At 40.7% G+C, this 26,175-nt stretch overlaps 1 long non-coding RNA gene across 1 annotated transcript in view; it reads left to right on the top strand.

Annotated features, from left to right (window-relative positions):
• The window catches only part of LOC119856198, a 118,890-nt gene that overhangs the window by 7,035 nt on the left and 85,680 nt on the right, over positions 1-26,175 (top strand). The window contains exons 2-4 of the long non-coding RNA XR_006276126.1: positions 9,017-9,157; positions 10,862-10,954; positions 16,614-16,686. This is a non-coding gene — a long non-coding RNA (uncharacterized LOC119856198). The remainder of the gene's footprint in view (positions 1-9,016; positions 9,158-10,861; positions 10,955-16,613; positions 16,687-26,175) is intronic.

Below are 26,175 nucleotides of genomic sequence, written 5' to 3'. Positions count from 1 at the left end.
GCAGAGGTTCTCAACCTTTTTCTTTTTGAGGCCCCCCCCAACATGGTATAGTAACTCCACAGCCCACTTGTGCCACAATAACTGGTTTTCTGCATATAAAAGCCAGGGCCGGCATTAGGGGGTAGCAAGCCGGGCAATTGCCTGGGGCTCCATGCCACAGGGGTTCCCAAAAAGCTACGTTGCTCAAGCTTCAGCTTCAGCCCCGGCTGACAAGGCTCAGGGACCTGGGCTTCAGCCCCATGCGGTGGGGCTTCAGCGTTCTGCCCTGGGTCCCAGCGAGTCAAATGCTGGCCCAGCTTGGAGGCCCCCCTGAAATCTGCCCCTTAGGGGACCCTGGACCCCTGGTTAAGAACTTCTGCTATAAAGGTCTTGGCCTCAATGGGCTCTTGTAACATTCAGTTTCACAGCTTAATTATGCACTGTATAAAAAATATTTTAGAGTGCATTTCCTCTCTGGATTGTAAGTTCTTGAAGGCAGAGGCTGTCATTTTCTATATATTTATGCAGGATATGACACAATGCGTCCCTGACATGGTTGACCTCTAAACTCTATCATAATATCCTCTAAACTCTATCATAATATAAACGTTAAATAATAATAATAGTTCTAATTTCATTGAATATCTTCTTGCTCTTGTCTTAAGAGGATGAATAGGAGTGCAGGGCTTATCTCTTTTCCGTTAATTATTTTGTATACCTTTACCCTGTTCCCTCTTATTTGTCTCACCTCTCTAAACTAAACAGTTTCAGTCTTTTCAAGCACTTCACCGCATCCAAGGCGCGATGTTGCCAGTGTATCAGCTACACAGTAAGACCATTAATTGTTACACAGTTATTTTCATTAGCACAGCTGTGGTCTTTCTTAAGGATGGTACAGTAAAGTAGGCTCACAACTAAAGTTATATGAACTTTTGATGACAAGAATACAGTGCCGGAATGAGATACTTAGTCTTTAATCAGGCAAACTCCCGTTGATTTTAATCACTTTACTTTCTACTGTCTTTTTGCACATCTCAAGCGTCTGGACTTGTCTCTTCAAAACTCCCAAACCAGAGCTGGACTTAACAGTGTATCAGTAATTCCTTTTACCAGGGAACTAAAAATGCAGCTGTTTTGTTTTCTAGAATTGGCCTGGAGAAACCTGTGAGGTCAATGAGTTTGGTAGGTTTAATGGATCTTCTCACCGCTTTGCAGAACATTTTGTAAGCTGTGGTCTGGAACTCCCAAGTTTACCTCACTCATTTGCTTTCTGGTGCTTATTACAAAGGAGAGTTCAAATCTTTGCCGCTTAAATGCCAGTGCAATCCAAGATGGTTTTCTCTTTGCTGCTTTCCAACCTTTATTTAGGCAAAAGGAGCAACAATTTCCCTAAAATAAGTCACACTTTTCAGGATGAACTGTGAGAGCCAGACCTTCAGTGGTGTAAATTGACATAGCTACATTTCCTTTAATGCCAGTTTATACAAGCTAAGGATCTGATCCCTGAGTTCAATCTAATAGTCCAAACTTAGGTGCAGGACTCTGAACTCCTGTGTCTAAACAAAACTCTGACACAAACTCTCTCAGTGGCATTGGGAAAATTACAGAAACTCTCTTGCCATCTGTAAAATGGGGATAATGCATTTACCTGAAGGGATTGTTGCGAGGATTAATTAATGTTTGTGCAGGGCTTTCAGGGTATAAAGTGCTCAGTGTAGGTATTACCAAGCTTTAACATCCCACAGTCCAGGGTTTTTAATGTTGTTTTCTTTCTCTCTCTCTCTCTCTCTAAAGTCTCTGGACTTTGGAAATGGTTCTCCTATTTGTTTGTATCTTCTCCATTCTCCAAAGATCTGAGTCACCACACAGGATACATCTGCCCTCTGGAGGTTGGCTCAGAAGAAAGAGAACCAAATTTTCAAAGGGACCTCAGCTTGGTCTCTGAAATTGTGGGTACAGTGCCAGGTGTCTGGGTTCTTGGGCTTACAAAAAACCAGCACTGTGAGAACAAACTGCTTTCTTGTGGGCAAAAACTCAGGGCTGAGACTTGTGCCTTCATTCTTAGAGGCTGCTGTTGAAAATGTGGCTTTTCAAAGAGATACTTTCATAGTTGAAAAGAAATCTATCAGACAGCTTGATTCCCAGATATCAAGGGGGAAAGCTACCTATGCCACTATAAAGGCACAGAGGACCCTGACAAAAATGGAACTGCACAGGGAGGATGCTGGGAACTTGCACAGAGAAGAGGAACCTTCTTCTGGTGCCCCTGCCTCCAGAAAACTTGTGGGCAGGACAGATCCTCTGGACATTGTTTCCTACAGAGGGGCATGCTTTAGCAGCAGAGGGTATTGCTGCACTGAGGGTGCAGTGGTATCCACAGAGCACTGCCCAGGGGTAGAGGGCAGATTCTTTCTTGTCCTACACATTTCCACAGATCTCCCCAGTGCACCCAGCTACTCAGGCTGGTGGCTTTGTAAAGTATTCTGCGTGAAGACCACAGGTATACCTAGAATTGCAGGATAGCAGCCAGCACGGCACAGTCCACAGTCCAGGTGAGCTCTTCACATCTGATTTTGAATGCACACATTTCACTCAGGAAGATCTGGCTCTTGATTAAAAAAACAACTCAAACCGCCCTCCATCAAAAATCAATGACTGCAAGAATCAGGGGGTAGCTGTGTTAGTCTGTATCCACAAAAACAACAAAATGCATCTGAAGAAGTGGTTTTTTACCCTGGAAAGCTTATGCCCAAATAAATCTGTTAGTCTGTAAGGTGCCACCAGACTCCTTGTTGTTTTAATGACTGCAAGAGCATATCAGAGAATTGAGCAACATGTGAAGGACATGTTGTTTCCTTTAGGGTACTGACTAAAGGTTACGTCACTTGGATACTTTGGATGTTTGTGAGCACTACAGGACTTGGAAAGGGAAAGCAAAAAGGAAAAATACTGGGGAGGTGAACAATTTGTTTTGTTTTATGACTCTCTTAGTAGTTTAATGAGGGAACGATTACTCATGCCCTGTCACTGCGGATCTAGAAAATTCCACTGGGCTTAAAAACTGGCAAGAAAAAGTAGTTTCCTAAAAAACAATGAATTACACAAAGGCCATTACTCAGGAGTCCCTGGTGACTAGGAAGGGACAAAGTCTGACTTGTGCAAGAGTCAGGATCTGTTTTAAATCTCCCCCCTACCACACCCCCACTGCTCCCATGACAGCCCTTTTCGGCATCTTGGATTTCAGGGGAAATGATTGATTGGGCCAGCACCTTCTACCAAATCCCTTCACCCTGTTTCCCTCAAAAATGATATGAGAGAGTGGGTGAGCCAGACATTTCCTGAAGAGGTAGGATCTGAGGACAAGTCTCCCACTCACGAAAGATAAAACAAGATAAAGCATTTGGGGAGCTTATGCCATAGGATGGGTGAGAGACAGGAGGACTCCAAGGCGAGAGAGAAGGGGTCTGAAAGCTTCAGTTAAGTTTTGGTGTAAAGATGTGTTAGGGGAGGAAGGGCAATGTTTTTTTTATTCAGCCGGTTCACACAGCTTTAAACCTACCCTCAGCTGCATGACCCGCATTTTAAACTTTACACTGCTGCTTGAGGGTGTAGGTTCTTTTAGAAGTTGGCAACAATGTATCCTGTGCACTTGTAATTCACATCTGGTATGCTATGTCCACTTCTGTGCAGCATATGCACAACTTCCCTCTATGCTGGAAGCCTGTTGCAAGTTTTTTGGGACTAGAAAACAGATATGCTGCCGTTACATGTTGGAGTTTTACCATGGAATGTAAACAGAGGGCTTCTATAATACACAAACACAAATTGTGTGCATTTCATATCCAAATTCCCAACATTATTACAGTAGAACCTCAGAGTTACGAACACCTCAGGAATGGAGGTTGTTCGCAATTCTGAAATGTTCGTAATTCTGAACAAATCGTTATGGTTGTTCTCTCAAAAGTTTACCACCGAACATGGACTTAAAACAGCTTTGAAACTTTATTATGCAGAAGAAAAATGCTGCTTTCAACCATCTGAATTTAAATGAAACAAGCACAGAAAGTCTCCTGGCCTTGTCAAATCTTTTTTTTAAACTTTCCCTTTATTTTTTTTTTAAAAAAGGAGGACTTGTGGCACCTTAGAGACGAACAAATTTATTTGAGCATAAGCTTTCGTGAGCTACAGCTCACTTCATCGGATGCATTCCTTGAGAGTGTGTGGCACAAGCTGTCAGCATAGTCTGTGTGGTATGTAGATTGTAATGGATTTTTTACATCCGATGAAGTGAGCCGTAGCTCACGAAAGCTTATGCACAAATAAATTTGTTAGTCTCTAAGGTGCCACAAGTACTCCTTTTCTTTTTGCAGATACAGACTAACACAGCTGCTACTCTGAAACCTTTATTTTTAGTAATTTATGTTTAACACAGTACTGTACTGTATTTGCTTTTTTTTTTTTTGGTCTTTGCTGCTGCCTGACTGTATACTTCTGATTCCAAATGAGCTGTGTGGTTGACTGGTCAGTTCGTAACTCTGGTATTCGTAATTCTGAGGTTCTACTGTACTACCATGCTGGTATAAGTTATTTGGTTTCTTTTACCTGCAGTGCAGATCACCCAGGAGAGGATGGGAAAAAATGTTTCCAGCATAATACACTTCAAAAGTTTGGTATAATCATTAAAAACTGAAATTAACAAGCCACTCTAAGGGTGTTACTGCTGTGTACAATATGTCCTGAATTTACCCTACTAAAACTTTGTTCTATTTCCATGCTGTGTAGCCTGAATCCTTTTTCTCTCTACTATGTAAATTACAGAAATTACCTTTGGCATTGTTAAAATCATTCTTTTTTTTTTTTTCTTTCTTGGCTTCAGTCCAGGAAGTTATCAGTTTTACAGGGAAATCCAAGGATAACGCTGCAAAGCTTCTGGATTTTAAACTTATGTCTGAGAGGTGCACAGCTGTGCCACTTGTGCCCCTTGATTTTGGAATTCACCCTCGTCCCTTAAATTTATGGTGCTGATGTGGTTTTGAATTTCTGCTTTCAAAAGCACTAATGTTAGCTTATGTCTTTGTGTTGGGTCTTTGCCCTTGGATGTAGGACCCAATGCCTGAGACAAAAATACAGAATTCTTGCTACATACACTATAAAAAGTGTTGAATATAAAGCGAGGAGTTTGAACTAGACCTGCCATGTATTGGGAGCTAGTTAAAGATATTTTGACGATAGGAGTGATATGAACAGCATCACTGATTATGCTGGATCTAAAAAACTAAGAGGGAGACACTAGAAAAAGGAAGCAGTGCATGTAGTGGTTAGTGCGGTGAACTAGGGTATCAGAACTTATGAGTTTTATTTCTGTCTCTGCTACTGACTCACTTTTGGTTCATTGTGCAGTATAGTTAAGCTGTGGCTGGGCACCTAGTGTTGTAATTGAAATAACTGCAAGTTATTAGCACCTCTGAAAATGAGCACCTTATCCTCTCTGGGGAAATATTTACTTACCCCACACAGGGGCTGGGAGGCTTGATTCATTAATGTCTGTAAAGTGCTTTGAGATCCTCAACTGAACAGTGCTATATATGTGCAAAGTATTTTATTATTATTTATGTATAATTATATAATTAAATATGTAAATTAACTGTATTAAATATCTACCTTAGAAGAAGTAGTTAATGTTTGTGAGGTGCTTAAAGATCTTTGGAAAAAGGGGTGTAATTCAAATAGAAAGGAAGTGACAGTTATGATGAGGCTTTCATTACAGGAGAAGTCGAGGCAGTGCAGTGTATATAGCATACTGCAATTGAGATCCCAAACTGTACACTAGTTGCCAGGCACCCTATGATCCTTTATTCTTGATAAGTATATCTCCCAACCTCTCACCGCCACCTTGACCTCCACCTACACCTTTGGTGTAATGTACCCTGGCTGGTAGGAAGTGTTCTAGACCAGGGTGATCTTCTTCCCTGCAGGTCTCACATGCTGAACTGTACATTTCTATCCCATAATGTGCTATCAACAGCTATAGTTCATACTGCTAGTTCAATGTGTCCCATTTGTTTATTGTGTCACTAAAACATTTTGGATCTGATGTTGCTGTTAATTGTAAGAACATTTGCAAATCTGGCTTAGATACAGTTAAACCTGCTCACATGAGTAACTGATGCAGGGCCAGGCATATAATACAAGCCAAATATTGCTGTCACTTACACTTGTGCAGTTCCACTGGTTTCAACTGAGAGCAGAAGTTGACCTGTTACGATTTGGCCATGGTCAGCACCCAGTTGCCCTATGAGGGAAGAACATCATTTGCGAAGCCATGTCTTAAAAAGAGTTTCCAAGTCATAAGTCATCTGTCTGTTTGCCCCTTTTTGTTGTAAAATATTCATGCCCTAATATATTTCAAATTTAAACTATAACTTTTCCTAGGTAAAGACAAATAATGCTGAAGGGTAGAAAAATGAGACTGAGTCAAGAGGGACAAACATCTCTAAAGTAACTTGGTTTAGTAAAAGAACTTGACATTTATATTATTGTGTTGGTTTTAGGGCTATGCAATGCTCCGAGGAAATGGGCAGTATAAGTGTAAAATAAATTGTCATTGTATTATTCCATCTCACACAGTACCTGAGAAACTCCAGAAGGTAGTTACTGGGGCTGGATTGAAACCAGCAACCTACTACAGAGATGCAAGACTCTATAGTCCAAGTGTAAAAAGATAAATTAGGGAAGGGTTTATTTCCAAGTTGTTACCAATAATGGAGAGAGAAAATATGTATAGAGCGCTTGATACTAGGCCTGGACTAGCAGACTGCTTTCCACCATGTGGAGGACCCCTAGTTTAACACACATGGTCCATTTCCCTCGGGTTGGAATGGGCTAGGAGAGCCCTTCAGGGAGAGAGTGAATTGTGCTGCACGTACCATCTCTGCCCAAGGCTAGACCCTTTCTGACAAGTTGCACAGGCTCCAGGAATGAAAGTGATAGTCTGCTAGGCCGAGGCCTGTCAGGATTGTGAAGAGTGAAAGGGGAAAATGGTGTGGGGTAAAGAGGAGGAAGAGTCTAGGTCTCTGAAGAATCTTCCTCTTTTTTTTTTCTCCCAAAACGCACATCCAGAAGGGAGGGGCAAGGGAGAAAGGGGCAATGTCACAAGCTTTCCAGCTGTCCATGGCATTTTGCGTCAGGCTCTTTTTGTGAGGCCTTTTCGCTCAGAATGCACTGGAATATCAAAAAAAAACAATATTTTCCTTTTTTTGAAAACATTCTCTAGAACTCATATATAATAAACTCTGTTTACAACAGTTGACAAGTCACCTGATTGAACTCTAAGGGCTTCTGATCTCATTGTATTTAACACTCAATACGTTGTCATCGTTCAATGTAGCAATGTTTGCTGAGTCATGCGGTCAACAAAACTGTTCACTATCTGACAACGTGAACTTTTGAAGCCCCGGATATATATATTTTGTGCCAGCAGAGGAGATGCTTTTCAGCCTCTGTTAATGTTTAGCAAAGCTTATTTAATTTTCACATAAAAGTTGCACTCAGTTTATTCTGCTAGTACTGTCACTGTGCTGTTTGTTTTCCTTTTTCACTGGATGTGAATTCTTCACTATTTTTCCTCCGAGAGGAAGCACCAGCTGAAATTGTCAGAACTGCTACAGAGATGTAGTGTAGTGAAAAAATTACTGTATGCCATCCACCATCTGATAGGTATGTGATTAAAGGAACTTGCAAATGCTGACTGTCTAACACTATAGTGCCACAGTCTGTTAATAGCTGTGCACTTGTTACCTATTGCAGATTCACGCCTTTATTTGCAGACCTATATACATGCTATATTTAAGTTACCTAGAATGTAAAACTTGACAGTCAATCTTTATTTTTTTAGTAAGTGTGGCTGGGCCAAATTTTCAAACTACTTGGCCTGAATTGTGCCGATAAATCATTCACTTGCTCATGTCAGTGAGCACTTCAGTCATAACTGTCCGTTTTATGTGCAGAGTTGCCTCTTTCGACAGCCAGTTCTTCAAACTGAGCTCACGGTGTTACCTTAATGAGGGCACAATCCAGTTCCCATTGACTTTGGTGGGAATTGAATCAGGCCTTTAGCAATCTGCAAAAATGTGCAGTTTCATTTCTAAATGTAATAAATCTCAGTTGTTCGCCATAGCTTTCAGCATTATATATCCTCTCTGCCTACTCCAACTCTCCCAAAAGACTCATCATTTTGCAATATCATATTACATTAATCTGTAACTCTTTTATATTTTCAATGTCTTATATTAACCAAACTTCACAAAATGCCCTGGAAAGGAAGTTAGTATCCTCCTTTTACAGGTAACGAAACTCAGATACAGAGACGATAAAGGCCAAATCTTTCTCCCACCTAAGTCAGTGAAAAGGTTTCCAACAGCATTAATAGGCACAGATATGTGTGGTAAATGCTGCAGAGTAAATCGGTGTCTGATTTGGGATTAGAACTCAAGGTTTCCTGGTTTCCATGCTTAGACCATGACATGCTGACTTTGATTTTGTTGCATTCATTTCAAATGTATTTTCTGTTGTGATAGGTAGTATTTGGTGACTAGTGAAAACCCTGAAATTAACCCACCTAAAGTGTCTGAGTAAAACAGAAAATATTCTGCAAGAGAGGGTATTTTACTCAGTATTCAAAGTCATCTCTCCCATCTCTAATCTCATTGTATTTACTGTGTGGAACATCACGTTATACTGATTTGATCAGATCTAAAACTTGCATGGTGGGTGTTAGCATCAGTGAGCATTATTGTATTAGGGCGTCTGTTTTTATTAATACGATTTATTTTGTGCAGCAGCATTAGTCAGATACACTAGCCAGATATTAAGATGCTGGATAACAATAACCAATAGCATTTATAGTAATATGCATGTTGAGGTAGGGGTAATGAAATCTTGTGCTTCCTCTACTTGGTCTAGGGGATAAGAAGGAATCTTTCTCCCATGTACAGCATTGAACAGAAGGGTATTTTCCACCTCCCTCTGTTTATTACAGGATTACAGATTTGATGGACCCTTGATGTGATAAGAACTTAAGAATTGCCATACTGGGTCAGACCAAAGATCCATCTAGCCCAGTATCCTGTCTTCCAACAGTGGTCAATACCAGGAGCTTCAGAGGGAATGAACAGAACAGGTAATCATTAAGTGACCCATCCCCTGTCGCCCATTCCCAGCTTCTGGCAAGCAGAGGCTAGGGACACCATCTCTGCCCATCCTGGCTAATAGCCATTGATGGACCTATCCTCCGTGAACTTACCTAGTTCTTTTTTGAACGCTGTTTTATAGTCTGGCCTTCACAGCGTCCTCTGGCAAAGAGTTCCAGAGGTTGACTGTGCATTGCGTGAAGAAATACTTCCTTTAGTTTGTTTTAAACCTGCTGCCTATTAGCTTCATTTGGTGACCCCTAGTTCTTGTGTTATGAGAACACTTCCTTGTTTACTTTCTCCACACCAGTCATGATTTTATAGAGACCGCTATCATCTCTCCCCTAAGTCGTCTCTTTTCCAAGATGAAAAGTCCCAGTCTTATTAATAATCTCTCCTCATATGGAAGCTGTTCCATACCCCTAAACATTTTTGTTGCCCCTTCTCTATACCATTTCCAGTTCCAATACATCTTTTTTGAGATGGGGCGACCACATCTGCACACGGTATTCAAGATGTGGGCATACCGTGGATTTATATAGAGGAAATATGATATTTTTTGTCCTATTATCTATCCCTTTCCTAATGATTCCGAACATTCTGTTCGCTTTTTTGGCTGCTGCTGCACATTGAGTGGATGTTTTCAGAGAATTATCCACAATGACTTCCAAGATCTCTTTCTTGAGTTGTAACAGCTTATTTAGAGCCCATGGTTTTATATGTATTGTTGGGATTATGTTTTCTAATGTGCATTACTTTGCATTTATCGATACTGAATTTCATCTGCCATTTTGTTGCCCAGTCACCCAGCCTTGTGAGGTCCCTTTGTAATTTTTGTAGTCTGCTTTTGATTTAACTATCTTGAGTAGATTTGTATCATCTGCAAATTTTGCCACCTCACTATTTACCCCTTTTTCCAGATCATTTATTAGTACATTGAACAGTACAGGTCCCAGAACAGACCCCTGGGGGACACCACTGTTTACCTCTCTCCATTCTGAAAACTGACCGTTTATTCCTACCCTTTGTTTCCTAACTTTTAACCAGTTACTGATCCATGAGAGGAACTTTCCTCTTATCTCATGACAGCTTACTTTGCTTAAGAGCCTTTAGTGAGGGATCTTGTCAAAGATTTTGTGAAAATCTAAATACACTATATCAACTGGATCCCCCTTGTCCACATGTTTGTTGACCCCCTCAAAGAATTCTAGTAAATATGCGAGGCCTGATTTCCCTTTACAAAAACCATGTTGACTCTTCCCCAATAAATCATGTTCATTTATGTGTCTGACAGTTCTGTTCTCCTGTGGTACAGCTGGTGCCCCATTGCCTTCAAAACCAAAATAACAAACCAGAATAAACAAGCTATTCAATTGTCATTCTATGATTTGGACGTCACAGATTGACCTAACCCAAAGAGGCAAGAATGTCTGAGCTGAGAATATATATATATGTTTGATGGATCTATGTATTCTGATCTCCAAGAAAAAAATGCAATTATTATAGGATGTTCCTCACCCTATATTCTGAGATACAGAATATCAAAGAGGCACTGGCAGGCTTCCTGATTTGGAAATAAAGGAAGAGATCAGGTAGAAATATAGGGTGGGAATGTAGGTTTTTCTGCTTTTATGGTGGAGAAAGTTAGAGTGAAAGCTACAGGCATTCATTTGAATCCCTTATGCAAATTCCAGGTGCCAACCTTCTATGAATATCCTGAGTGTGCCAAAAGGAGAGCATATTGCACGGGGGGGGAAACCTGTCCACAGATTGCTACAAACTGAAAGGTAAATAGTTTGTTATTCTTGAGAATCCGAAGAGCATAGCCTCTGTATGTATTTTGTTTCCAAGCAGAAAGTAGATAGTTGGAATATGTCTGGTGTTCCTTGTGTTTGACACTGTGCTGCATAGTGAGAGGGAAAGCATATGACTTTCAAAAATTGGGCTTGTGCCCTTTCTTTGCTTCTCTATTTGAATACTGAAGAACAATTGAAAGGTATTTTGGGGGGGTTTTTTAAAGGCATTTTTCTGATTTTTTTTCTTTGCCTACCTTGTGAGTTATCACACAGCTCATAGAAGGGATGGGGGGTGTTGGAAACTTTTAATGAAGAGATCCTTTCTCCAAAGTGTTTGGCAGCCATTGGACTTAAATAGATGTTAATAAAAACAAATATATTGAAACATCAGAATAAAATCTCTCCTGCTCTCTTATTTGTTTAACATCACAACAGACTGAAAGGTATCATTTTACTAGTTCAAAAATCATAGAGTCTGCCAAAGTAGTCATGCCCTGAATTTCTAAGAATAAAAAATGAAGAAAATATACAAACTTTTTTTCCTATGGGGGGGGGAACCTTGCAGGTCTTCCTTATCCACCATAAAAACCACACAAAAACAGTGCACAAGGGAATTTTTTTTCCCTTTGCTGGTCATCTTTAACTATCTCTGGCAGAAAAATTAGGATGACTGTTTATTTAGCAGTGTTAGTGAACCTAGCACGATAGGTAATGGAGAGGTGCCAAACAATTAAGAGTCCATGCTTCAAGTTTACAGAGTAAAGGCACTAGTGGATGCAATCCAATCCACTGCCCAGTGGGTGCGGTTCTTGAGTGTTTCATGACATGGGTATTTGTTTTAGCACTGGAGTCTGCTCTCATTTTAAAATTTGGAGGATGGTCCCACTTCCAGCACAGTTTCTAAAAATGAGACACCAAACTTCACATGTCAATAGCTTTTTATTTAAGGAAGTTTTTTAAAATAAAGAGGAACCAAATTTTTAAATGGCCATTGGTTTGTGCCCAGTCCCTAATAGGAGACCTCAGAATATTTATGGGAGTGGAGGTGTCAGTGAGAATTTTATTGGTGCAGTAATTAAGAGATGGGTAAGGTACAAATGAAGTAACAACATGGCCATTTTATCTCTGTATTGAGCGCTGTAGTGAATAATTGTTTTACTGTTGAGCCTTAGGAAGCATTAGAAAGGAACTGCCACTGTTTTTTCAGGGAATCTTTCAGGATCTCCAGTACCCTGCATTTGCCATTTCCACTCTAACAACACTTGTCTCAGTGACCCTCTGTCCAGCCAAGCAGTGCTAATTACGGTGCCCTCCAGAAACCATCAGCATGGTTCCTTCAGCTCACCAGAGAGTGCATTTGACAGCAAAGTGGTCCGATACTGTGACAATATGTGTGGTATGAGAACCTAGATAGATAGTGCTACAAGGTGAGGGAACCAGGAAGCCCATGGCACCTTTACTGCTCCAATACCCCTTCCTGGGTCTTGCAATGACTTGTTGTATGGCCTTGTTATACTACTTCACCATTCTCTGTCTCATTTTTCCCCAGTTATAAAACTGAAAGAGTAATACTTAGTCCCCAAGAGTGTTTCAGGGCTTAACTAGCTAATGCTTCAACAGAGTTATGGAAGTATGGAATGTTATTTCTTGCAATCATAGTTGTGGTTGTAATGTTTGAATTTGGATCTCAGTGCAAATCATCTTTTTTTCCCCTTCAGAATGTAAATGGGTTTTCAGTAACACATAATCCATTTGTTAAGGACGCTGTTTTGAGGACAGCTAAATCAATTTTTTACTACCTAGAACCTGCTGTAACAAATGTACCTTTTTTTTTTAGGGTCTCTGCTTTCCTGATTAGGCTTCAGAAAACATATCCCCGAGTAAATCCAAGTCAGCTTGTCTCTCAAAAGGACTCTTGATAGTGCCAAATGCTACATTCTGCTTACACAGGTTTCAGAGTAACAGCCGTGTTAGTCTGTATTTGCAAAAAGAAAAGGAGTACTTGTGGCACCTTAGAGACTAACAAATTTATTTGAGCACAAGCTTTCGTGAGCTACAGCTCACTTCATCAGATGCACGACATGCTCAAATAAATTTGTAAGTCTCTAAGGTGCAACAAGTACTCCTTTTCTTGCTGCTTACACAGCGATACTTCTACTAGGTTATATGGGGATGGGAGCCAATGACCAGGCATGGGTCAGCTGCACCAGTGACCCATGCCTCAGACAAGTCCTCTGAGATCCATAGGTTGTGTGCCAAATCAGCTACTTCTTTCACAATTGGATGTGCAGACTCCACATATCCCCAGTTGAAAGAGCAATGGCAAACTCTCCGACTTTCCAGTCGTCAGTGTTAATTATTCATGGGTTGGGGACCATGGGGTCCAAAGAGAAGCAGTAAACATGGTCTAAAATACTGTATCTCCATTTCACACCCAAATAAACCCTCCCCGTTTTATATTCAAAACACAGACATAACAGCTAAAATTGTTACATTCTGTATGTGACCACTGGGGAAAGAGGATTATGAAGCTGCATTTCAGCTGACACCACAAACAAGAATAAAAGCTCAATCAGCTTTAGATGCTTTCTGAATGCTGAGATTGAACCTTGATGTCAGTAATGAATTGTTCCAGAAATGCACAGAGAAAATTGTACACCTTGGAAACTAATTTTCATTTGTGCTGCGTACCTGCAGCTCCCTTTGATGTCAGTTTGAATAATATTTTGAATAATTAGCAGCTTTTACATTCAGGCCTTTTGGGTTAAATGTTCTGAGACTCTTTTGCAGTCCTGAAATCCATATACGCTGTGTTTACATAACAGGTAAATTGGAAGTTTGATTAGGGAAAAACCTGGGCCCATAATGTAGAGCTGTTTCTTGGAAACAAGGTTTTGCTGGTTCCTAAACATTTCTCAGACTCTTAACTGATAACTGTTTTGTACATTTACATGCAGGACATGAGAGGCAAGGAGATTGTATCAGTCAAGAAATGTTTAACATGGTTTATCATGACAGGTTTCAGAGCAGCAGCTGTGTTAGTCTGTATCCGCAAAAAGAAAAGGAGTACTTGTAGCACCTTAGAGACTATCAAATTTTTTTGAGCATAAGCTTTCATGAGCTACAGCTCACTTCATCGGATGCATTCAGTGGAAAATACAGTAGGGAGATTTTATATACACAGAGAATATGAAACAATGAGTGTTACCATACTCACTAACAAGAGTGATCAGGTAAGATGAGCTATTACCTGCAGGAGAGAGAAAAAAACCTTTTTGTAGTGATAATCAAGGTGGGCCCTTTCCAGCAGTTGACAAGAACGTGTGAGGAACAGTAGGAGGCAGAAATAAACATGGGGAAATAGTTTTACTTTGTGTAATGACACATCAACTCCCAGTTTTTATTCAAGCCTAATGTAATGGTGTCTAGTTTGCAAATTAATTCCAATTCAGCAGTCTCTCGTTGGAGTCTGTTTTTGAAGTTTTTTTTGTTGAAGAATTGCCACTTTTAGGTCTGTAATCGAGTGACCAGAGAGATGGAAGTGTTCTCTGACTGGTTTTTGAATGTTATAATTCTTGATGTCTGATTTGTGTCCATTTATTCTTTTACGTAGAGACTCCGCTTTGGCCAATGTTCATGGCAGAGGGGCATTGCTGGCACATGATGGCATATATCACATCGGTAGATGTGCAGGTGAATGAGCCTCTGATAGTATGGCTGATGTGATTAGGCCCTATGATGGTGTCCCCTGAAGAGAGATGTGGACAGAGTTGGCAACGGGCTTTGTTGCAAGGATAGGTTCCTGGGATAGTGATTTTGTTGTGTGGTGTGTGGTTGCTGGTGAGTATTTGCTTCAGGTTGGGGGGCTGTCTGTTAAGTAAGGACTGGCCTGTCTCCCAAGATCTGTGAGGGTGTCGTCCTTCAGGTTAGGTTGTAGATCCTTGATGATGTGCTGGAGAGGTTTTAGTTGGGGGCTGAAGGTGATGGCTAGTGGCATTCTGTTGTTTTCTTTGTTGGGCCTGACCTGTAGTAGGTACCTTCTGGGTACTCTTCTGGCTCTGTCAATCTGTTTCTTCACTTCAGCAGGTGGGTATTGTAGTTGTAAGAACTCTTGATAGAGATCTTGTAGGTGTTTGTCTCTGTCTGAGGGGTTGGAGCAAATGCGGTTGTATCGTAGAGCTTGGCTGTAGACAATGGATCGTGTGGTGTGGTCTGGATGAAAGCTGGAGGCATGTAGGTAGGCATAGCGGTCAGTAGGTTTCTGGTATAGGGTGGTGTTTATGTGACCATTGCGTATTAGCACCGTAGTGTCCAGGAAGTGAATCTCTTGTGTGGACTGGTCCAGGCTGAAGGTGATGGTGCGGTGGAAATTGTTGAAATCATGGTGGAATTCCTCAAGAGCTTCTTTTCCATGGGTCCAGAAGATGAAGATGTCACCAATGTAGCGTAAGTAGAGTAGGGACATTAGGGGACGAGAGCTGAGGAAGTGTTATTCTAAGTCAGCCATAAAAATGTTGGCATACTGTGGGGCCATGCGGGTACCCATAGCAGTGCCGCTGATTTGAAGGTATACATTGTCCCCAAATGTGAAATAGTTATGGGTGAGGACAAAGTCACAAAGTTCAGCCACCAGGTTTGCTGTGACATTATCGGAGATACTGTTCCTGACGGCTTGTAGTCCATCTTTGTGTGAAATGTTGATGTAGAGGACTTCCACATCCATAGTGGCTAGGATGGTGTTTTCAGGAAGATCACCGATGGATTGTAGTTTCCTCAGGAAGTCAGTGGTGTCTCGAAGATAGCTGGGAGTGCTGGTAGCATAGGGCCTGAGGAGGGAGTCTACATAGCCAGACAATCCTGCTGTCAGGGTGCTAATGCCTGAGATGATGGGGCGTCCAGGATTTCCAGGTTTATGGATCTTGGGTAGCAGATAGAATACCCGTGCTCGGGGTTCTAGGGGTGTGTCTGTGCCGATTTGTTCTTGTGCTTTTTCAGGGAGTTTCTTGAGCAGATGGTGTATGGTAACACCCATTGTTTCATGTTCTTTGTGTATATAAAATCTCCCCACTGTATCTTCCACTGCATGCGTCCGATGAAGTGAGCTGTAGCTTACAAAAGCTTATGCTCAAATAAATTCGTTAGTCTCTAAGGTGCCACAAGTACTCTTTTTCTTTTTATGGTTTATCATGTCAGTCTAATCCCAGAAAATGACTTTCAGCTTTGTTACCAAAACACATTTTTCTTTCTGACTATTTATATACACCCAAACCCTGATCTCCTACTGTGAGCTGGGGAGGTCTTGATTGCTTCTTGCTGTTTACCCTAATTAATGTATGTAACCACCTGTAAGATAGTAGAATTGTTCAGTAGGAAATACAAGGAAAGTCTTAGGACCCAAACCTGGAAAATTTGGCTTTAAGTAAGGACTGAGTAAAACTTGAATAGTGAAAGACTGATTTGGCCCATTGGCTTTCATGGAAGTTGAAGATGCTCAGTTCATTGTGAAATAAAACTCTCATCCTTACTCTAGTTGCATTCCCAGTGACTTGCCTGAGGAGTGGCTGTACGATTTGGCCCTAACTGAGTGAAATTGTTTCACCTGCCACTGTAATTTGTATTGCCATGATTTATTTCTTTACTTATTTTAAAGGGGGAAGACTAAGCTTTGTTTCAGTTTTCTCAGATGTACCTCACCAGCAACAGATACATCATCCTGGTGAGAGGTAAGGTGGCTGTGTGGGTGCCTCACCCCATGAATCATAAAAGTCTTGCTCCCACATTAAGAACAGAATGTTCCCCTGTAAATGCTCACTTAGCTCAGCAAATTAAAAAAACTGCCTCACACTTGTTTTCTGACTGGAGGAAAAATAATAACGGTTCGCACAGTTGGTGAGCTTTCTTATTAGTCAGAGGGTATTAAGCAAGTGGTGATGAAAGTGATGGGAATGGATGGCTCAGGGAACTGATAAAGGGATATGTAACCTTTTTACCTCTAGTGGTTTGAATCCAAACCAAATACGAAGTTACTGAGAATTGTTAGTGTCAGAAGGTTTTTGTGAAATGACTCCATGGTCTCAGTTTGTGTCATAGCGGACAGATCACCATCACAGAACAAACACTCCAGTTAGCATTAATTGGTATCTCAGTGGAGGGCCATGATCACAATGGCCCCAGAGACGGATGGCTTGTTTACACTTACCAGGGGATCAATGAGCGGTTATTTGATGCAATGGCAGTCGATTTAGCATGTCTAGTGAAGACCCGCTAAATCGACTTCAGATCGCTCTCCTGTCAACTCCTGTACTCCACCCGATCGAGAAGAGAAGGAGTCGACAGGAAATCATCTCTCATTGACATCACGTAGTGTGGACCCCGCGGTAAGTAGATCTAAGCTACGTTGATTTGAGTTACACTATTCACGTAACTCAAATTGCATAGTTTAGATCGAATTTCCCCTGTAGTGTAGGCAAGGCCTAAGAGCATAGGGATTCTGTCTGCAGGTCAAGGATGAGATATACTGGTGGGGCATTGTGTGAAAAACTCACACTACCACTTCCTATGTTGTATGTGTTCTGTGAATAGAGGACTTCTCCAGGGTTGTCAATCTGACATCTTTCACCAGCTCCACTTTTCAAACAAAATTGAAGTAAAAAAAAAAAAAGTTAAAATAATTTGAACAATTTGTCTGACATAAAGTACTTACAGGCTATTGTCTGAAAATTATAGGCTGACTTGTTCTTTTACAATCTCATGGGTGGATCCACTAAAGCTGTCATACGTAAAGCTCCAGCAAAGTACATTTACACATCTCCTATTAGGGAAGTGTATGAAAAGGAAGTAATAAAACTCATTTTTTTAGAAATTTCCAATACGGAAATGTTACTCCTTTTGGAAAAACTTTCCAAGTCACTACCACTGAAAGTTCTTTATGATTAATCTTGGAGTCACATTTTATAACGCACACAATTGTTGTTTGCATTAGCAAAAATAAACTGATGGTTCACATTTTATTTTGAACTTTTTACCACAGGCATTCTTTTACAAGGGGGAGAAGGAATGCCTAACTATAGAGACCTTGAATGCTTCTGACTGGCTATTCACTTATCTAATCACATGTAAATTGGTGGAATTTTTCAGCAACAAAAACAAAGCAGTTTTAGGCCCTAATCCTGGATTGATTTAAGCATGTGTATAATTTTACTCATGTGAGTAATCCCACAAGTCAAATAAAGTTATGTACGTGCTGATGTCTTTTAAGAACAGGGCCTACGTCAGCAAATCTCCTTCTTTGCATTTACTCTTGAAGATTAAAGAATAGTGTTTACACCAAGAAAAAACATAACTGGGAAGACTCCCCATCTTGAGGCTTTACCTAGTTCTGTGAACCCTGGGTGTGAGCTCTCCCTCTTCTGACTCCCAAACAACTGCTTTTAAGTCCTTGCACTAAGTGTCCATGTAAGCTAAGAGGAGCTAACCCCCAGTCTATCAGGAAATGACTTGCCTCTTTTCACAGCATCAAATCCAGGAAAAACAGCAAGAGACTACTAGTCAGAGGTTAAAAAGACATTTAAGGGCATACAGGAAACGAAAAGGTCTAGTTATTAGAGCATATCATGGGCCAGTATCTCTTTTTATCTGATTATCTCATGATAATTGTTCTGTACTTTTATTACATATTTGAATTTACAGCCTTTATTTGAGAATGTTTTTCATTATCAATGCTCTAGAAATATTCAGAGTTACTATTACAACACTTGAAAGATTTTTTTTTCTTCAAATAACTATGTTTGCATGTGTAAATTAACTTAACAGAATAACACCCAAATCCTGCTATCTGAATAACACTTTCTCTGTGTGTTACACTTACTGTTAAGCTCAACTACATGAAGTGAGCCTCCTCTTTTAAGCCCCATCAACATTTTACTATGTATGACACCATATTGACTTGGATTTGCCTGCATGGACAAGATGGGACAGTGTCATAACCATGTTACACTCCTGGCCTTTCCTTACAACACAGTGTGGTTCTGTTGACATATGATCTAAGCTCTTCTCCCAGGTCTTTCGGAATTCCTCTTGAATGGTGAGGTGTATGTCAAGGTGTTCTATCTTTAAGGATTACCCCTCTTAGGAGCTTGTGCAATTCTTCAACAAAAAAACTTCAAAAACAGACTCCAACGAGAGACTGCTGAATTGGAATTAATTTGCAAACTGGATACAATTAACTTAGGCTTGAATAGAGACTGGGAGTGGATGGGTCATTACACAAAGTAAAACTGTTTCCTCATGAAGAAAAGGAGTACTTGTGGCACCTTAGAGACTAACAAATTTATTTGAGCATAAGCTTTCATGAGCTACAGCTCAGTTCATCGGATGCATTGCTTATTCCCCCTTTCCATCCCCCACTGTTCCTCAGATGTTCTTGTCAACTGCTGGAAATGGCCCATCTTGATTATCACTACAAAAGGTCCCCCTCCCGCTCTCCTGCTGGTAATAGCTCACCTTAAGTGATCACTCTCGTTACAGTGTGTATGGTAACACCCATTGTTTCATGTTCTCTATGTATATAAATCTCCCCACTGTATTTTCCACTGAATGCATCCAATGAAGTGAGCTGTAGCTCACGACAGCTTATGCTTAAATAAATTTGTTAGTCTCTAAGGTGCCACAAGTACTCCTTTTCTTTTTGCAAATACAGACTAACACGGCTGCTACTCTGAAACCCTCTTAGGAGCTGTCCATACTAGGTGCAGAATCATGCTAGTTACAGCGCAGATGTAACTAACTAGATTTTTAGCGTGGTTCCCTGACCAGTGTGAACAGAGACTTTTGTCTGAAGGCCTTGGATTGTCTGAAGACCCTGGGTTGGTCCACTGTAGATCCTGTACATACTTATGTCCCTTCCACACTATGAAAGTGCTGTGTTGTGTGACCTGGTTACAGCCCGGTACTGCCAGACGCAGTTAAAACTCAGTTCAGTGTTACAGCATAGAAGGGACCAAATGATGTTTTAGCTCTTTTAATGAATCGTGCCATCGCGTGGCAAAGACTGCAACATGCTTTGAGAACACCTGTCTACAGGGTAAAATCACTGTATTTAAACTGTGTTAACCATTAGCATTTTGTATCCAGGCCCTGTACACACGGTAGATTTGGGAGCAGAACCCTGGGAGCAATCTATAACCATGTGTAAACCCAGTTGTTCCTAGCAAAGTTATGTTATGGGTTCCCTGATTTTTATGAACAGGCACTTTTTTGTCTGCAAACCTTGTACTTAAATTGTGCCGACGCTACAACTTTTTCACTGGGTTGATAACCAGGCAGTGGCATGGTTTGCTCTAAACATGGTGTGTGGCTGTGAGTAAGCTATGGTTTATCATTCTTTTAGTACCCATGGTGACAGACTATGTTGCACACTAGCAAGAGGCCTAGACTGGTGCATTGTTGTCTTGCTCGTTAACACCGTTGTTTTGCTGTGCAGATGGGACTCTTAACTGTGCCTGCCTGCATAACCTGTTTGGCCAGTCCTCCTTCCTCTGAACTACCTGTGCCTGGTCACAAACCAGCCAAACATTGCCCCACATGGTGCTGTTGTCACACTGTGTGCATGTTCTCTGGGTAACTTACTCCTTTGCTGATGCATTATGAAACAGCTGCCCAGCTGTTCCCAGAACGCATCAGTACATAGTTAGGAAGCATGGTCTGTGTGGATACACATATGTGATCAGTGCGTGGTTGTATTGTGCATAAAGTTGCTATATGGACTTAATTCAAACAAGTTTGTTCTAATTGGGTCAGATGGACAAAATTTGGATCAACTTTAAGGGAGTAAGTAATCTGTAACACAGTTTGTCTAGCACTGTTCTAAGAAGAAATCCCTGCCCACGCTTCTCAGGACCCCTGCTTGAGCCCAGCTGGCAACAGCCGTGTTCTGATGTCAGGCTTGTCCTTACCCTTTTTTCCTTAAAAATTCCTACCACTGCTAAGACTGATTCAGCTCTAGCAATGGTGAGAGCACTAGTGTAATCCTGTCTCTGGATTCTGTCACATCACTCTGTTTAAAGCAAATCTAGACAATACAGTGATTAATATGCTGCATCCAGTCCACACTAGTGCTCCTGCTGTTACTATTGCCTGTGGAGCCATTGGGAATTGAGTGAACTCAGCCTCTGACAGGAGATATTCCACACCTTTAGGTTCACACGTTTGCCACCCCCATGGTGAAGATCTGCAGTAATGCCAGTCTCATTAACACATTTTGTGATAATGAAGCTGTGGGCAAGTGGATTGCAGAAAGAATGAGGAGAAGAGGAAAATAATGGGGCGAGGCTATAGATCAGTCTTTCAGTATTAATCCAGCAAATAATGAAATCCTGGTAGACATTCACAGGTCTTGAGTAATGGAATCCTGCAGCATGGTCATTCATTTTGCTATCAGTGATTCTTGTTTGCATTGGTAACAGTATAAACGGGACATAAAAATTCTGCATTGTATGAATCAATCCAGAGTGAGGAAGTAATATTAAAAATCACCATTTCTTTAATGTAAAGGAAATAAATGCAAAACAAATTGTACGTGCCTGTTTTCTAGGTCATATCAAGTTCACTGTAGTAACAGGAAGTCTCATCTAAGATAGAAAACTTTCTGAAGCTCCCTCAGGAAGCTGGTTTCATATGGTGGTTTAGATTTAACTACTCAGTGTCTAGCACCATTTGAAATCAGTGTTCTTGGAGGAAGAATGGCTGCCCTTCCGTCAGCGAAGGAATTGAATTCTGGGAAATCTTGATGGCATATGGAAAAGAAGATCAAGGCCTCTGACACATGCTTTCAATATAGGATATAGCTACTAGATCTGAGTGTATTGTCTGTATCCCACCCTCCTGTGACTGCAGCATCTATGCTTAAACTGAACCAAGCGAGCACAATCCCAGTTTGTAATTCCAAAAATTGCATTATCACGATATTGAGCAACAGCATATTTGTAATGTTTGTACTGTGAACTCTTGGAGGCAGGAATGTTGTTTACAAGAGGTGAAAATGGGACATGTGGAATTACAACACAGCATCTAGACATAACTTGTCACTGTTGTTTCTGCTATGATAGTATACATCGAGTGTTATCGTAGATTATAAACTCTTCAGGACGGGCCTTATCTGTTCCATGTTCTTTATAGCAGTGAGCACATTGCCAGAACTCCCTGGATACAGTTTAATTTATTAGCTCTTACTCTACCCTTGTAAAATAATCTGCCTCTTATTTATTGAAGAGATTGAACTGACGTTGTGTATGTAATATGGGAGTCAGTAGATCTAGATGCTGTTCCCAGCTCTACTGCTGATCCACTGTGTGACTGTGATGCAAATATTCATGTGTTGTCTCATTTGGGGGTGGGGGGGGAGCTTAATTTTTGTGCCTTTAGCCACCTGTGAGCAGATTTTCATAGGTTCTGAGCACCTACAGTTCCCATTTTAGTCAATGGAGGCTGCCGGTATTAGTATCTATGAAAACTAGGTCACTCATTTAGTTGGCTAAATATGGATTACGGTGTTTCGGCACTCGGGGTTGAAGGATTTTGGCTGAGATGGCTAAAGTTAGTTATAAAAAACTACACAGTGAGTACTTCTGAAAATTTGCACCCAAACATCTTTGTGACTCCATTTAGACGTCAGTAATAATGTGTATAATATTTGTCTAATGACAGTAGTGGTGTGATGATTAATTAATGGCTATAAAAATACTAGACTTGGCTTTTTCTTCTTCGCAGCGTTTCCCAATAACCCCTTCAAAGGATGACTGATTTCTTTTGGTGTTCAGAGTCAATACTATTTTCTAGCACCATTTGAAATCGGTTATAGTGACTGGGGAATTGCATCATATGAGTTTCTGGTGCAGAGAGGCACCAAGGAGATTCTTAAATGCTGTTACCCAGAAATGTACTGGAAACCTAATGCAGGTGCACAAGCTCCTGCACACACAAATGTTACATATGCTTGAGTTGCAATAGTGGAAGGCTGCTTTCAGTCTTCTTGCTGTGACCCAGCTGTTCAGAGAGACAGCATCATCTGGGGGATATTGCTAGCAACTATGAGTTGAAAGATACTGGTTATATTCCCAACTGTGCCATACAAATGTAGGAACATAAGCATGGCCGTGCTGGGTCAGACCAATCGTCCATCTAGCACAGGATCCTGTCTTCCAACAGTTGCTGATTTAAGTGGTAGGTTACATATCCCAGTTATTATTTCTACAGTTTCATATTTGAGTTCCTTCAGAACTCTTGGGTGAACACCATCTGGTCCTGGTGACTTATTACTGTTTAATTTGTTATTTTGTTCCAAAAACAATGTCTATTAACGTCTCTGTCCAGGACAGTTCCTCAGATGTATCACCTAAAAAGAATGGCTCAGGTGAGAGTATCTCTCATTTAGCTTCTCTGCAATGGCTTTGTCTTCCTTGATTGCTCCTTTAGCAGCTCGATTATCCCCTCTGATTGTTTGGCAGGCTTCCTGCTTCTGATGTACTTAAACACATTTTTGCTACTGGTTTTCATGTCTTTTGCTAGTGCTTCAAATTCTTTTGGGGCCTTTTTTGGAGAGAGAGTATCTAAATCACTCTTCCGTCTACCCAAGTTCTAATACTGCACTCATCAGTGTGGAATCTGAGCATTTTACTAAAATAAATAGAACCGAGGGAAAAGCATGCCACATGTTTCTGAAATAAGAACTAACCTTTATTTTCCTCCATACATTTATTTTTATAATTTGAGGTTTTCTTGGTGATTAATGTTTATAAAGGATAATATGTTGTACTGAAATGCTTTCTGGCTGTAATCAATGTCTATCACTGTGAGGCTTGTCTGGTGCTGAAATACCTTTATATATACTAAACTACAACAATAAACAAAGTTATATGGTGAAGACGAATGTGCCTGTTATGTTTCCAAAACAGAGGGTAAAACCATGTGCTTTCAGTCTGTAAAGTGCTCACTTTGAATTAATTGATCTCTAGGTGTTTATACTGCGTCATCACTTTGGGATCAGAATGTCTGACAACTCTGTCCCCTAGCAGATAGGCAGACAGACATTTTACTTTTAAAGGAATACAGGCAGCTTGAAAAACCCACACTTCAGTCTGAAATATTTTGATCAATTGTTACAAAGAACATCTAAAACAATTGCATAGAAAGAGATGAGAGGAAATTATTTGTCTCTGTTTCTGTTTCTATGTATTTTAGTAGCTTTACTCTCATGAGTAAAGTTACTTATGTCTCTAAGGACTTGCAAGAGTGGGCCCCTGGTTTCTCCTGTTGTTTGTATGGGTCTTTCACATACCACGGGAAAGAGAAAAGCAAAAAATAGGAAAATATGCTTGTAAAATAAAATCAGAGAGGATAAGGAGATTGGGTAGGACCTGATTTTTTTTTTAACTGACTAGCTCTCAAGTTGTTGGTGTCTTTTTTTAAATGTGAAGTAAATAGAAAACAGTCATAACTACACACATCACAGCAGACGTATGCTTAGATAATGGGTATGAGGAACAGGGCTTCTGGATGTTAGGACATTCACTAAATGTACTCTGCGTTCTGTACTAGGTAACTTAATCCATCTGTCTGCAGGATCTGCTCTAGTCTATCATCTCATATCCTGCAGCAACTGTAAAGTTTGATGTTCAAGAAGGAAAAAAAAAACATTCAGTCTGCAGTGTTTCTCAGATTGCAAGTTTTCTGAAGGTTCTCTGATAACCAAAAAAGCTTTTTCATTGTGTCAAGGATATCAGTGGAGCTTAACAAGAAGATGAAGAGCACCTAACAAAGAGCTGAAAAATAGGGAGCTTTTGTTAGGAAAACATAACCGACAAATATGTTAGTAATTATTTTTAAAAACATGATAAAATTCTTTTAATTGTAAATGTGGCTTTCATTCAGATCACTTCAATTATGACTAACAAATCATTCATACATCTTCAAATGTCAGTCATAAATTTGTTTGAAAGACTTGTGGCCTTGTTTAATTATCTCAAAAAAACTCAATCTACTGCACTGAGGAACTGTGTCCAGGGAGTTCAATTCTTGGGTCAGAATGGAACTTGGGAAGAAAATCTCTGGATCATTTTAGAGAAGAAAGTTGGGTTGAGGGCATAGACATTACTTATCTTGATGGCAAATGGTTAAGGCACAGAACAGGAGTTCTTACTAATCATTCCTTATTTTATTTTCATGATAGAGTTTAAGGCTATCACTGAGTACTTGCAAGGAATGGATCATGAATTAGATAAAACAGATCTCAGACCACTTTCTAATTTCTTGAGCAATAAGTTGAGACTCCATAGCCAAAAAGGTAACCCATATGCTAAATTAAGCGAGATAAAACCATAGAAGTTCTGAAAGATACATCATAGAATCATAGAATATCAGGGTTGGAAGGGACCTCAGGAGGTCATCTAGTCCAACCCTCTGCTCAAAGTAGGACAAATCCCCAACTAAATCATCCCAGCCAGGGCTTTGTCAAGCCTGACCTTACAAACTTCTAAGGAAGGAGATTCCACCACCTCCCTAGGTAACGCATTCCAGTATTTCACCACCCTCCTAGTGAAAAAGTTTTTCCTAATATCAAACCTAAACCTCCTCCTCTGCAACTTGAGACCATTACTCCTTGTTCTGCAATCTGCTACCACTGAGAACAGTCTAGATCCATCCTCCTTGTTACCCCCTTTCAGGTAGTTGAAAGCAGCTATCAAATCTCCCCTCACTCTTCTCTTCCGCAGACTAAACAATCCCAGTTCCCTCAGCCTCTCCTCATAAGTCATGTGTTCCAGTCCCCTAGTCATTTTTGTTGCCCTCCGCTGGACGTTTCCAATTTTTCCACATCCTTCTTGTAGTGTGGGGCCCAAAACTGGACAGAGTGCTCCAGATGAGGCCTCACCAATGTCGAATAGAGGGGAACGATCATGTCCCTCAATCTGCCGGCAATGCCCCTACTTATACATCCCAAAATGCCATTGGCCTTCTTGGCAACAACGGCACACTGTTGACTCATATCTAGCTTCTCGTCCACTGTAACCCCAGGTCCTTTTCTGCAGAACTGCTGCCTAGCCATTCAGTCCCTAATCTGTAGCAGTGCATGGGATTCTTCCGTCCTAAGTGCAGGACTCTGCACTTGTCCTTGTTGAACCTCATCAGATTTCTTTTGGTCCAATCCTCCAATTTGTCTA

This window comes from Dermochelys coriacea, chromosome 1 (genome assembly GCF_009764565.3).
Source record: "Dermochelys coriacea isolate rDerCor1 chromosome 1, rDerCor1.pri.v4, whole genome shotgun sequence".
Lineage (NCBI taxonomy): Eukaryota > Metazoa > Chordata > Testudines > Dermochelyidae > Dermochelys > Dermochelys coriacea.
This window is presented reverse-complemented; position numbering and strand designations above follow the sequence as displayed.